At 32.0% G+C, this 15,840-nt stretch overlaps 1 non-coding gene across 1 annotated transcript; it reads left to right on the forward strand.

The window, feature by feature from the left end:
• Positions 1-7,529: 7,529 nt before the first annotated feature.
• On the forward strand, positions 7,530-7,602 carry TRNAR-UCU. Its single transcript has one exon. It is a non-coding gene; the product is annotated as a tRNA-Arg (tRNA).
• The last annotated feature ends 8,238 nt before the right edge of the window (positions 7,603-15,840 follow it).

Here is a 15,840-nt window from a genome sequence, read left to right on the forward strand (position 1 = left end):
AATGTAAAAAATAATAAGGGCTGCTAACAAAAAAACATTTTTTTTCTTCCCTACTAGGCGGCTCTTTGTCGCATTATTGGCCACTCTGGAATTTACAAATCTATCCCTGCAAATAATTTCGTAATGTGAAGATTAATGATAAATATTAGTAGTAAATTTCTCAAATTCTCCTATTCAATTTTGTCATTAGTGGATATAGATTTTCTTTTCAACTGCGTTCTTGCTTTTAGAATCTTTCTAGTTATTTGAGCGGATAATTAAATACGACTTTGACAAAACAATTGCAAAAAATTATTCGATATTTGAATTTTGGATTATATAACGACTTTGACAAAAAAAATGAACAAATTTCCTCATGATGTATTTCAACGTAATCAATTAATTCACTCTGTACATTTGAACCCTAAATTTCTTCAATGGTTCAAAATTGTTTTAACTTTAAGTACAACTTAATTACGCTTGATCCACCTACAAAATTTAGTATTTTTTTCGGAAAAATTTTGTCATGATATTTTTTACTCTAAAATAGGAGTAGTACACTAGGTTTGATGTTTATTCGTAATCATTTTTAGGGTAAGATATTTTTGTTAAAATGCTAAAATAATGAGACAAAACAACTATAGTAAGAGATTTTGAATAATCTAGTTCGTAATGTTTAATTACATGAAGCGTCCCTTTTAATGAAACATGTTGTCGCTTTAATTTATCATAAGAATCACCTTTATTTATAACAATACATTTTCCATAACACCAGTGATGATAATAACAATCATTTTTATATCCACATTGAAGAATCTTAAGAGATTTAATGAGTTCACTGGACTAATAGTATGAAACATCAGTATAACCAAGTATTTAATTTATAGTATAGATTAAAGTGTAAAGCTTGAGAAAAATTAGAGATATATTTTAAAGGGATATTGGCACCTAATATTATGGAACTTTCAAAAAGTTGGATTTTTCCCACGAACTTTGAAATTAATAAATAATATCACGAACTTTATCCCGAGTTTGTTATTCCCACCAATAAAAATTTTCGGAATATATTAATAGATTGAAGAACAATGTTGGAGGGTGTGCTTCAAGAAAAACTATCCTCAAAGATTGAAAAACTTGAAGCTCTCGAAGTTTTGTCGAGAAATTACGGAAAAAATCCGTATCATGATATTATTTGCCGGAATATTTTCTTTGGTGGGAATAACAAACTCGGAGTAAAGTTCGTGATATTATTTGTCAATTTCAAAGTTCGTGGGAAGAACCCAACTTTCTAATAGTTCTGTGATATTAGGGGTCAATATCTCTATTTTAAACGGCAATTCTAAACTTTAACGCATGATCCAATACAATTCGTAACCAAAATACATTAAGCTTGAAGTAAAGATTAATTGAAATGTCAAATTCATTGAAATTAAGGATTGTCGTATGTCTAAATACAGTGATTAAAGATAAGTGGGACACGTTTGTGTGCGTGTGTGCGTTTTTGTACAAAGTTTTCAAATTTATTATGATAGGACCTAAATTACCGAAAGTTAGATACATATTCTAGAATGGATGCGACCCTATATATTTTGAAGCCAATTGTCACCAATTTACTATTGGATAGGAACGACATTTTCCTTCACAACAATCTAATTCTATAAAAAAAACATACTTATAAAATACAGAAAAAAATCAGTTACAATCGAACGTAACTTAATGATTGGCTATAGAAATTACAATTTTGGTAAATTTTTCTCGATTTTTCCGTTGCATCAGAAAAATTCTACGAGGATGAGACTGCGTAAAATTTTTATCAATTTATGAAACTATTCATCCATAAGTTAATCTATCATGTATGTTGGGTTGGGGCAAGAGGTTTATTTGCATTTGCTTTCTCTTTCTTCCTTATTTTATTTTATTTAATTTGATCTCATCTAATTTTTTCTAAAAATTTAGCTATTAAGAAACTTAGTCATGCTTGTGTTCTCTTGTATTTAGATTAATTTCAGAGTGAATAAATATTTGCTAGTTAATATTTGTATAATAATTTTTTATTCTAAATTACATAAACACTATATACACATGAGTATTGATTTGTAATTACCTCTTAAAGAAAATTACTACATATATAGTGTGATGGAGCAATTATCAGCCCACACATTAGGAAGATCTAGTGGCCACTTTATTAAGATATTCAATGAGTAATAAAATCACGTACCTTTTATACACTGAAGTGATCATTTTTTAAACAAATTGATCTTTGTTGAGCATGTTATTATCTAATCTTATGATATTGGGATAAGGAACGTGAAAAAATAATTTGTATTATTGGAATCTTGGATAATCAAATGCTACATTCTTTTTTCATAGATTAAACTATTCAATTAATTATAGTATTAATCTTATAAATTATTTGAAGGGCAATTAAGGATTGGTTATCATCTAGAAAATCACGTAATTATAAAAAAAACTAGGTCATCTGATGCACACCAAATCACAGAATTTTGAGAATATATTATGAATTTAGTCAAAAGAATACTAGTGGGGTCGAGGTCGATTGACCTTATCGTCGGTCCATAAGGATCGAAAAATCCCATTAAATTCAGTTTTTCGGCTTATTGTCGATCATTAGTTCACTTTGGTTCTTCGTCCGTAATGGCTACCACCACCGCCTCTGCCTTCCAACGCCAACAACGACCTTCTTCACTATGTCCGACCACACAGATTACATTAAGGTGAAAATACATAATAATTTTTATTTTATTGGTAAATAATTTTATATGGCATGACAGGCCGTTCTACCCGGCAAGTAATATGGTCTGATGTTTATTACACTAGTATCAATCCCGTGCGTTGCACGACCTATTAAATTTTAAATTAAAAGGTCAATTAAATAAATGAAATGAGAAAATATAAAATTATACATGGTTTATAGATCCCAAATAAAATTAGACAAACTTTATAAAATATATAATATTTATGAAATAAAAATTAAATAGTGACACAACATAAAAGAGTTCATTGACTATGCAATTGTACACATACAGTGATTGACCAGTGTTCAACCAATTTATAAATCCAACCTTCCATCGAGGTGAACTCAACTATATGAAATATAATATTTTTCAAATAACAAAAACATTAAAAATCTTTATAGAATATTAAATCTTGAAAGACAACATGAGGAGCATACATCATAGGAAGCTTAATATTCCACTCATACAACAATATGAAAATTTTGGTTTTTTGTTTCTAGATGATTTCCCCAACGGTTCTTTATGCCAAAAAATTGCATCCCAATAGGAACAATAAGAACTTATCCATGAAGCATCACCAATATTCTGATATTCTGCAAAATAATATACACAAACTATATTGACACAACTTTAGATGAATCAACAAAAATAAAACAATGTTGAAAAAAAAGAAGATGAATCAACACTCACCATAAATCAACAATTATCACGTTTAATAATCTTGCTAAGGTCAACAATTGCGCCAATAATATCTAAAAAAAAAAAATAGAAGTAGCAACAATGTTAAAAAAACAAATAACAATATTATAGTTGAGAGTAATATTTAAAAATGCCAAATAGTGTCTCCTCAACTACATTATCAATCAGCTTGATATATTCAAATGTCTTAAACGTTAAATTGGAGTAGAAAATAAAAACAAAATGACGATCAATACTCACTGCGAATCACAATTTTAATCTCAATGAGCTGAAAATTAGATTATATAATAACCTTGCCAGGGTCAATGATAACATCATGGTATCTAAAAAAATAAAAGCTGAGACAATGTTATTAAACAAATAATAATAATAATAATAATAATAATAAATAATGTGTATAATAGATTCATATAAATGTACTACTATCGATAAAGAGTAATAATTATACTGGAAGTAAAAATATCTTTTTGCAGAGAATTCGTGATGCAATGAGAAAAGACAAAGAGGAATGAATTTTATCTAACCAATGATACCTATTTATAGGTAAAATGTATGAAGAAACAATCATAAATTGATGGAATTATAACATGATTGACCGCCTTAAATTTACATTGAAAATTGATTGATTTATTTAAATGTCATTTTTATTACCTTTACGTTACTTTGTTTAGTGGGATGAATTGATATTTATAATTTTTAATAATTAAGATTAAAATGAAGGTTATAAATCTTTTATGATTATAAGAGGGCATGTATGAAAAGCCGTATATGTAGCCATATTAATAATTAATACTACTATGTAGAGTTGAATAACTCTCATGTTATAAATATATATATTAAAAAATTAAACATGCCACTATTTTTATATTATCTTTACATTTATTATTCTCAATAACTTATTTTTATTGTGACAATTTCACATTTGAAATTAAGTTAATGTATATGGTTGGAAGTTACAAATCATAGTCCTCTTATTATCATAAAGATTTGTAACCTCCATTTTAATCCTATTTCTTAAAAATTATAAATATCTAAATTCATCCCACAATTTATGAATATTTCAAAATAAGGCCAAAACTCGCCTTTTATATTAGTATAGATGTGTTTACGACAAAATGATACAAAAATATGAAACTAGTTCCCTTTTAGCATTTTGTCAACGAAGATATTAATTCAAGGATGTAAACCCAAAATTCAACATTAATGACGCATATGCCACAAGTCATGTTAAACCATTAAACATCAAAATCTTTTCAATAAATGGGTTTTCAAGACTTCACACTTTTCACGCATCTGAGTAATTGGATTAAGATAGGTAAATACTTTTATCTCTTTTATATCTAAAATATGAATTGTAGCTTTAGAAATAAATTGAAAACAATCTTGTTTCTTGTATATCTAAAATATAAATTTAAACGTGTGTACTTTGTTATAATTTACTCGATCCTACATTCAATTAGGCTATTTTTAAAAGAAACTATCTGATTTTGTCATAAAAATAACTTCTTCCACATCACAAAATATTAATATTCCAAACTCAATCATAACTATATTTTGAGAGATTTATCCATGGCCACAACCACCTAGCCATAATAATTTATACTAGTTACTATGTATTAGTACTACTATGTTTCAAGCATTAAATTATGCAAGTATATATATAAAAGTGAGATAAAATAAATTTATAAATCATAACAAACCCCAATATAGGATTTGGCAAATGGACCATCTCAAACATATTTCATTTCATTTTGATGTATTCAAAGATTGAATTAGGCCAAAGGTCAATTAATATTCGTTTATAGTTAATTTATTAATATTATGTTCCAACTGCCTAATCTTGATATGTTCATCAGCACTGCAACTTGCATATAAACAAAACATAAACTGCCCATAATTTGTCCAATCGCTAACTGAGCTAAAGAAAATTGCAAAACCTAAACCAGATTAAGGATAATTTACTTTCTTGTCACTTTCATGATTCTCCAAACCCTTTTTTAATGTGTTTATTTATGTATTGCCTTTTTTTATTCACATAAATATTAAGTCCATTTCTTATGCTAAGGAAAAGCTCAAACCAAACAAACAAGCAAGTAGCATCATCGTATAAAAATCTATGGGTTCCATCCTAAAACCATTTGGTGATAAAAGAAGGGGCCATGAGACTTATATAGTAGATTAAGCTCTTTTAGTACGCCTATGTGGGATATTTTTTACATTCATTTTATGTTTCAATTGCCAACACCCTCCCTCAAACCCTTCAAGGTGAATCTTGGAGGGGTTGGACTTTTTTCTAATCGATTGGCCAATCGGCCCAATTTTTTTTTTCGATCGGTTGAACCACTTGGCCCAAATTTTTAAGTCCAGATATACTGCTGGGTCAGTCATTTTTTTAGTTTCGCCCCAGATATACTGCTGGGTCCGTTAAATTTGACCCACAGTCGGCGACCCGCTTTGATACCATGATAGAAATCTATGGGTTCAATCCTAAAACCAATTGGTGATAGAAGGAGGGGCCCATGAGACTTATATAGTGGATTAAGCTCTTTTAGTACACCGATGTGGGATATTTTTTACATTCATTTTATGTTTCAATTGCCAACACTCTTGCTTCAAATATTTTGAACTATTTAAAAAATATTAACAATTTGTATATATTTACTAGTATTATATTTATATAATTAGTCTTTCACTTTTTTAAGATATTAATAGCCTAATATTAAAATATATATATAGGAAATTTTCATCTTAGTAATCTCACTGATATTCTAATTGAATATTGGGCCTGGGTTTAATGTAACTCTATTATTGGGCCAATAAACTTTTAAGACAAAATTGGGCATGTTAAAAGTGTAACTAAATTAATTCAAAATTAAATGAAAAGTGCAAGTCATTCATGAGCTCATGCTTTTGTTCTATGTTGGGCTTGCATGGTCATTGTTATTGGATAATTGATGATTTTTCCTTTCTCTTTTATTCTTTTGTATTGTGTGAACTTTCAAAAGTAATTTTTTTCGTCGACAAATGTTGGCGTTATCTCCATCACAAACAAAAAAAGGTTGATATAATATTTAAAATATGTATTGGAAAAAGAGAGGTGTTTTAGATCTTTATTTCTTTCTAGTTGATGATTACAAATTCAGATCGAAAGACGTGGTCCTCTACGTCTCACTAATAGTCCACATTTCATAATTTTCTTGTGCTTAAATTGTTTCACGTTTTACTCTTCTTATTATTTGTGTTGTTGTTTGAGTTCACATTTCTCATCTAATTCTTATTTTAAATTTATACTCCGTATTAAACGTATTTTCTTTATAATTAACTAAATGAAATAGAAGTTATGAATATGATATATTCCTTCCGTCCTATTTTAGCAGTCCCAGTTTATCATATTTGGGTATTCCAGTTTAGGAGTCCCGATTGGAATGCATAAATGGTGATAGACACAACATTCCGCTAATCTTTTTTTCACACATTTTATTATAAAACTAATATATAAAAGTATGACCCACAGTTCTACTACTTCCCCCGTCCCAAGGAAGATGACCTATTTCTTGGGCGGCATGAGAATTTATGCAACTTTATTTTTTGTGTGAAGTGGAGAGAGTAAGTAAGAGATAGGGAATAAAGTAGAGAGAAAGATGTTTCCATTTTTAGTAATCGGTCATCTTAGTTGGGACAAACTAAAAAGGAAAGTGAATCATCTTTAATGGGACGAAGGGATTATTTTTTTCATCAACTTTTCTTTACATTTCTTTTTGAATTCAGATGAGACTCTTAAAGTGGGACGGAGGGAATAATATATACTCCCTTCGTTCCATAGTAATGGAGACAATTCTTTTCGGCACGAAGATTAAGAAAAATTGTGCTATGTGAGTTAAGTAATGGAAGAGTAAAGTAGGAAATGAAAATGTTAGAGAGATGTAGAGAGAATAAAGTAAGAGAGAGTAAAATAAGTGAGAAAAAATGTGTTGACTTTTACTAAAAAGGGAAATGTCTCCATTATTATGGAATGTACCGAAATAGGAAAATGACTCTATTACTATGGAATTGAGGGAGTAGTATATAATAAAAACAAGAGGAAGAAAACAAAAAGCGCCCATGGCCTAATGGATAAGGCGTCTGACTTCTAATCAGGCGATTGTGGGTTCGAGTCCCACTGGGCGTGTTTTTTTATTAATTTTAATTCTATGGGCAATAAATATAAAATTGAATTATTTTTCTTTTTCTTTATTAGTAATAGTATGGTAATTTACTATTTCAGTATATACCTCTCATTTGACCCGCGGGCACATAGTGGTAACGACAAAGTACGATAGGCCTTGAGAAATTTTCCGTTTGAACATCTACTTCTTTCTTTATTTAAGTTCAAACATACTATATATTGATTATGGTTTGAACCGATTATACAAGAACATGAGAAATCGTTAGTGAAAACATAATCCTTGAACTGAATATATAAAACAAAATAGATAATGTTAAATGTTGATTAAGCATAAGTGATAGCATATGATGTTTACCTAAGTAATATAGGATATATTCCTCTCTCTATATATGAGTAATTTTTAAACTTCCTACATTTTATTATATGTAGTGTTTCTTCAATCTGTGATAGATTAGTTAAAATACTGATTTAGTAACAGGAAAAAATAAAAATATCCACCGACAAATAAATAGTCACGCAGCTCTGAGATTGGCATTAAATGAAAAAAAATTCAAGTAAAAATAAAATAAAATTATCATCAATGATTATTGAAAATTAACTTGTGGTTTCAACAAACACTTGATAGCCTTTGAGAAGGCCCTTTCGAGTTACTGGCAAACTGCTCATATCGTACTTTTGAGAAGGAAATGCCCATAACTAACTACTATAGTATTTATATCATATTTATTAAATAGGTTCAATTATTTTGGCCTTTTGGGGCCAAATCCCATTATTCATGCAGAAAAATTCAACTCATATTGGGACCACATAATCCAAAGTTAATAAATTTTGGGAAAACAATAATTTACTTGATCAAATTGCAATCACATGATCTATGAGTTATAAATATCATGGGCTTTGATCAGCATTGCAACCACATATAACAAACTTATGAATTTATTATTTTTACTCGGCCTTTCATGTCATATTATTTGCAGTTTGTTCTAACCTGAAAGAGATAAAAATAAAATGTAATTAAAAACATCTAATTTCACTCAATAGTACTCCTAGTGGCTAGTACCATTGTTTTACTCATGAGTTATGGTTTACAATCGACTTTTAAATTTTCAAATAAAATGATTGATATAATATGTGTACGATTTATCATATGGATATGTGTTTAGCTAAATTAAAGTTAGCAATGGCCAATGAAAGAAATACACGCGAATAACGTATATAAAATAACAATGACATCATTTAAGGTGCTCGATAGCTAGTCACATTATACTTTTTTGAAGTAAGTACAAGATTTGTAGTAGTGTGATTAACCATTCTATTCCATTTGAGATATTTCATCAATACATAAATAAAGAAACACAATGTAAGATAATTTAGATCAATGTTCAAAAATAAGGTAAAAAATAAAAATTTTATTTTTATTTAACCACAAACTAAAACACATTCATCAAAAATATAAACAAACCACAAACCAGGCAATGCATTATATATTGAGCAAATTCATCAACACATGAAATCGAAAACAAGTTCAGAGTTGCGTAGCACACTCATCAACACATCAATGGCATTGTGCAAGATCATCTCATTGTATTTACTCAAGATTTTATTTTAAATAAACCCAAACTCAACAAAAATGTGGGAATTAGAAAATGAACTAATATAATTATTCCTTCACTTTTTTATTTTTGTTTTTTAGACTCTTATTTCTTGTTCTTGATGTGATCAATTCAAGGACAAGTCATGGCCACAAACCATCTGTAGCAAATTTTGGGGAACGGAGGTAGTATGTTGTAATCAGTCGGTAAAGATTAATTTTTTAGTGTGTTACGTTCAAGTGCGTAGTTTTGTCATCGACTCATCGATATGAGGGCAAATGCCCGACCTCAAATTTTCTAATTTCCAATTTTGATTCCACTAAGATAAATTTCTAACTCCGTCCCTGGACGTTGCAGAAACATCAATTTCATTTTGTGCACCACATACACAAGAATAATTTGACGCCATGGAAAAGGAATCTCAAAGTTGTTAAATAGAGCATTAAAACCTTCAACCACTTGTGGTACTAGATTATATAAATGCTTGTTACTCAAGGCATTTTGTTAAGTCTTTTATGCATTTATGTTAATGTTTTAGAACTATAGCCTTTATATAGCCTACCCTATTAATTCTCTTCTGATTTAATTTATATTTTGTTGCATCTCATTTATACACGTAACGAAAGTGGTCACGACACATATGAATATGATAGTAATTAATAAAATAAAATCAATCCATGACAAGATTGATGAATTTGGCATGACACAAAATCAATTTCACTAATGAACAAAATCACCCCCAGTTGTTATATTCAATTGCAACATTTAGAATTAGTCACAACCGTTTTATTTTCAAAATGGTGACATTTGCTCTTAGTTATACACTAAGATGTTATTCGAAATTGATTGTATTTTATACTATTATAACAAATAAAGGGAAGGAATCTCAAAGTGGACCTAATTAACTAATTAACTAAGGTTAGAAAAAGACTATTGTGAAGAACTCACCCTAATGCTAGCCTAAAAGGGGGAAATATATCATGGCCCAAATGTAAAAGAACTTATAAATTTATGGGAATGTTATTCTTCTAGCTCTACTTTTTTTTCCTCTTGACAATTCATCATTATATCTCTTATCTTTTCTTTGGGTTTATAATTGTAATAATTTCTTGAGAGCACTTTTATTATTTTTATTCCATACGTATTTATAATGATGTCTTGTCCTTGAATCAATCTCTATATATTCTTCCGTCAATATCAAGTTTCCTAGAAACTTGCATTCCACAGTATATAAATTATTGATAATAACTAATTTATTTATATCAATAAAATACAATTGGTCTCATGGCCTCTATTTAATATGGATTTAAACCAATCATGATAATAAGAATTTTTTGTATGTACATTGCCAAAAAGATAACTAGAATCAGAGTAATAGTACAAAATTAAAAAAAGAACAATGAACCAACTTAGTAAAATCAAGCTATATAACATTTTACGTTTTAATACTCCTATTCAATTAGAAATAAAAATTATTACACATTTATGAATATAAAGCTTAAATAATTGAAAATTCTATTTGTGTCATTATATCTTTGAATAAGGCTGCACATTTTTTTCACTCTCACAATGATTGGTTTTGCCATGCAATATTTTCAATTATTTGCTAGAAAAGACTGAAAGGGACAATTTTTATGTAATTTATGTTGCCACAAAATATTAATTCATCTAAGCTCGTTGTTTAATTGTAGCCCTCTCGTCTATACCTCGTTACACAAAAGCTCTTTAATTTACGGAAACGAAATTCTTTGCTATCTTCAAAACTTAAAAACTCATTGACAAATTACTTTTAAACCTGAAATAAATGAATTAATAAAAATAACTTAAAGTTAACAAAGAGTTGAAGAAGATTAGGGTTTATGATGATAAAACATACTCCCTCTGTCCCCCTCTGTCCCAAGAAAGTTCGTTTTGAAAAAATTGTAATAAGTAGTTAAAGTGAATATATATAAAATAAAAGTGAGAATAATGCAGAGAAGAGTTTTATCTACATTATTCTCGCTTATATTTTTACCATATATGATTTTTTAAAAATGAATGCAAAAAAGAAGTGACTAAATATTACGGACTCAATTCCCACATCAGTTGTGAGAGCAATTGGTGTGGGGTATATAGGCTAAATGAGCTCTCTTCCCTAACATGCTAGTCTTTTGGGATGAGTTCTCCTGTTTGGTCTGTATCAATTGGTGCTTTCATTGAGAGCCCAAACGGCTCGGAGTGGTGGTCGGGCAGCGAACTCGCCGTGACCAACGAGTGCGTTTGGGGCCGACTCGGAGTGGTGACCAACGGAGTGGTGGCCGGGCAAAGAATCCGCCGTGACCAACGAGAACTTGGAGTGGTGGTCTGGCAAAGAACCAGCCGTGACCAACGAGGACGTTGGCCCTTAAAGGAGGGTCGAATGTTACGGACTCAATTCTCACATCAGTTGTGAGAGCAATTGGTGTGGGCTATATAGGTTAAATGGACTCTCTTTGCCTAACAGGCTAGTCTTTTGGAATGAGTTCTCCTGTTTGGTCTGTATCACTAAATTTAGTTGGGACAAATGGAGTAGTACATAAGATCTGATACTCTATTTAGTTTGAATAATTATATAATTAGTTATTGAGATTCATCATTAGTTTCAAAATATGCATACTTACATCAATTGTTAATTAGTGACATCTCTCTTATGCATGAGTGACAAAATTTGGTGAGTCGAAACAAGAACAAAGCATGGTTAAGTGTTTTATTTGGCTATAATTGCATGCCCAAAATGGACAATGTGTATTATGAGAGTAACAGCCTTTAGAATAAAATTACTATTGCTTGAAACGACAATTGCAGAAACACCAAGTACGATCTGCCACTCATTGTTCATTATGCCTTTTCTTCACCCTGGAATATATACTCATCCACCATTGTATGAGAAAAAGTCTCACTTTGATTCGACTCACATTTTTTAAAATATGAAGAAATTAAAAGTTAATGAGAAAATTAATTAGTCTCATCTATTTGAGGTTATCCATAAAAAAAAGTAGTCACCTATATTTAGTAAAAGGTTCTTTGATCTGCATTCTTCGCTAACAATACACAAATCACTTTTTCTCTGATATTTCTTATAGTTTACTCATTTGATACTAATATTAAAATATGTGTCATCTACATACTACTAATGATGAACAAACCGAGTATCAATTTTATAATGAAATGTTTGTATGAGCATAGTGATTTATCGGAATGCGGACCCACATACCAAAATAGAAAACAAAGTGATATGAAAATTTTAATTGCTAACACCCATTAAATGTAAAATGAGTCTTTATTTCGGGCACAGATTATGTATTTTTTAATTTATAAATAAAAATATATTTGTGGAAAAAATAAGGATTTTGTTGATTTTTCATCTAGGATCTTGGTCATATATTTAAATTTGGTTCAGTTTTGATTACAATCATATTGATATATGGTAGAAAATAAATACAATAAAATAAATGTACTCCAACGCAACTTCCAAGCGAAAAACACTATGAAATGAGCGTGGGAAATAGCTACGCCGTCAGTGAATATTCTTGGTAATTACCAAAAAGAAAAGGAGTATTCTTCTCTTCACTTGTGTAATATATTTAGATGAGAATTTAATAGATGATCTAAAAATATATGCACATTTGTTTATGGTTGTATAAATTATGTTGCATGTAGACATGAAAAAAGTAGGCTGTAAATAGTCACTGGGCAGCTAGTAAATACCTTTGATAATTACTAAAAAAAAAAAGGAATATTTAGATGAGAATTTAATAGATGATCTAAAAGTATATGCACATTTGTTTATGGTTGTATAAATTATGTCGCATGTAGACATGAAAAAAATAGGCTGTAATTTTTTTTTAATAAAAATAAGAGCATCCATAATGGTCGGCGAGCGACCGGCTAGCCGATTCTCGGCGCTAGCCTGGTCCGCTCGCCGAACCATTGCAATCGGAGAGCGCCATTTCGGCGAAAATTTCGGCGAGCGCTGGCCGATCCGCTCGCCGCCATTAGAGTAATGCTGGGCGATCGGCGAGCGATCGGCCAGCGCATTTTTTAATTAAATTTTTGAAAACACTATATATACGCGATTTTCATGTCATTTTCATTTGCACCACTTGTTTTAACGAGTTTTCTCTCTCTCTTAATTTCTATACAAGAGCAACAATGCGAAATGAGTAACGCGGGTGGTAGTAGTGGTAGTAGTGATGAGGAGTACGAACGGCAAAATGGACGAAGCATTGGAGGCCTATACGTCCAAAGGAGACAGACCGGCTGCTGGGCTGGTGCACCCGCTGCACTCGACCCCAGGACCCGTTAACCACCGCCGAGCGCTGATTGCCGATCACGTAGGCCGCACATCGGGCCGGTTATATGATGACTACTGCGCAGCAACGCGGGGTTTAACGCCAACCCGTTCGTGCGGCGTTTTAGGATGCGAAGTTGTTGGCGCAGAGTCGTTGACGCTTTGGAGCGCGATATAAGTGCTTTCGCTTCAAGAACGATGCGGTCGACAAACGCGCCACACCTCCCTATTCAAAAGTGCACACGGCACCGCAATGGCTCACGAGGCGCGGTAGACATGTGGGACTCAGGCAATTTCCACATCGGTGAGAAGTCTCGCCTGCAAGTGTCTCGGGGTTACTTTCATGGTGGCGTCGTTGAAATATTCAAGGAGCGTATTCTTCGAAGCCCCACTCGGACGTAGACCGGCCAAGATCCGCGCGTATGCACGGGAGCTAAGCATGTGGGTTCCCACGGATGTTAGCCAAAGCATAGATTGTGGCTAATGATCGGGGAGTGGAAGAACCGGTCTCGCCGCCCGGGAAGGGGTTCTACACCAACTGACGCTGTGGAGTTAATCCCACTCCATGATCCTCGAGGCCGTAGCTGATTATCGGGCCGTGGATTTGGCAATGCGCATTTTGGGGCAGCCGGGTCGAACAACGACCTCAACGTTCTCAACTCGTCGCTCCTTTTCAACGAAAGCAGTGCTGTGGCGTCAGTCCGGCGATCGCTTTTGTCGCAACGCAACCGACAAGGATACGGCTACCACTGCTACGAGATATACCCTAGGTGGCTCGTCTTTGTGAAGATGATTAGATGCGCAAATGAGGACAGGAAGGCCTACTTTGCGGAACGGCGAGTCGGCGCGCAGGACGTGGGAGCGCATTTGGTGTGTTCCGGTCCGATGGGCGGCAATTAGGGGTCCAGCCGTTTGTGGCATGTCGACGCATTGCTTCATAATGTACGTCTGTATTATCATGCACAACATGATAGTCGAAGATGAATGTGTACAACGATTAGTTGGGCCAATGACGATGAAGCCGGTCCAAGCCACGGTGTGGCCACCCCCAACGACGAAGGGGTACCTCACGATGAAATCGGCCGCCTCCAGCACACGACGACATGCGCCAAGTGGATGCTCATATTAAACTCCAAAAGGATTTAATTGAAGAGTTGTGGGCGCGGAGGACTGCACGACGATAGTTTTTTTTGTTTTATGTATTTTTTTATAATTAATGTACTTTTTTAAAAAGAAATTAATGAATTTATGTGTCATAAATTTAATTCCGTATTTTTTTTTAATTCCGTAAATTTAGTTATTTTTTTTAATAGTGCTGATGATGTGGCTAGTCTATGACTAGCCTATTGCTTGTCCTGATGATGTGGCATGAGGAATTTTAGTGCTGGATGATGTGGCAGGAGGAGAAATAGGCTGGCTTATTTACCATTATGGATGCTCAAGCGCGAGCCCTGTATATGTCTCATCGTACTCGCCCTTTACAGCAAATTAAACATGAAATAATTTTTCACTAGGCGTGCAAATTTTATTAAGCACAATTTAGTACAGAAAAAGGTGATTATGAAAAATTGAATAATACCACAGAATTATGCCAATGATGTTTTAACAATTGTCTCATTATGATGACTCTTTAATCTTGTTTTTGACCAGAAAGTGGGTGTGGAAATATAAGTAGAGGCCCCAAATCAACCTAGAAAAATCTTCCACTTGATTTAGTTGGCACTTGGCAACAATTATGCCAATAATCTGAAATTGAAATTAAACTAGAAAAACATCTTTTTCAATCGATCTTTTTGTACCGTGCAAAAAGAAATTTGGTTTAATCGTATCCATTTTGTTCAATACAATTAATTGGGTTTAATGTAACATATATAGATAACACATTTATGTAATATATAAGTCAGTAAAATTTTGTTGCACTTGTATTAGTATACACATGTACCTGAATCAGTGAATTTTTATTATTCTTAAGTAGTTAAACATAGTGCATGACCCATTAATCCACGCGCATGAGATATCATCTTAGAAAAAGTAGATTTTAATCAATTTCTTTATTCCCATGATTATCTACACTATAAATGTGGCCCCTAGAAGCAATTTTCATATTAACAGATAATAAATATATGAGCACAATTTCTCATAATCCGACATAATTGATAGAGCGACGATTTTATGACTGATAAATTATGAATTCTGATGGTATCTGAAACAACCATATGATAGTTGAACAATGGAGAGAATTTTAATGTTATTGCTAGTACATTACACACACACAAGAGTGAACACCTAAATAAATTGAATATATATGGAAGCCATATGATGTTGGAGTAATTGGATGCA

This window comes from Salvia hispanica, chromosome 2 (genome assembly GCF_023119035.1).
Source record: "Salvia hispanica cultivar TCC Black 2014 chromosome 2, UniMelb_Shisp_WGS_1.0, whole genome shotgun sequence".
In the NCBI taxonomy this organism is placed as follows: domain Eukaryota; kingdom Viridiplantae; phylum Streptophyta; class Magnoliopsida; order Lamiales; family Lamiaceae; genus Salvia; species Salvia hispanica.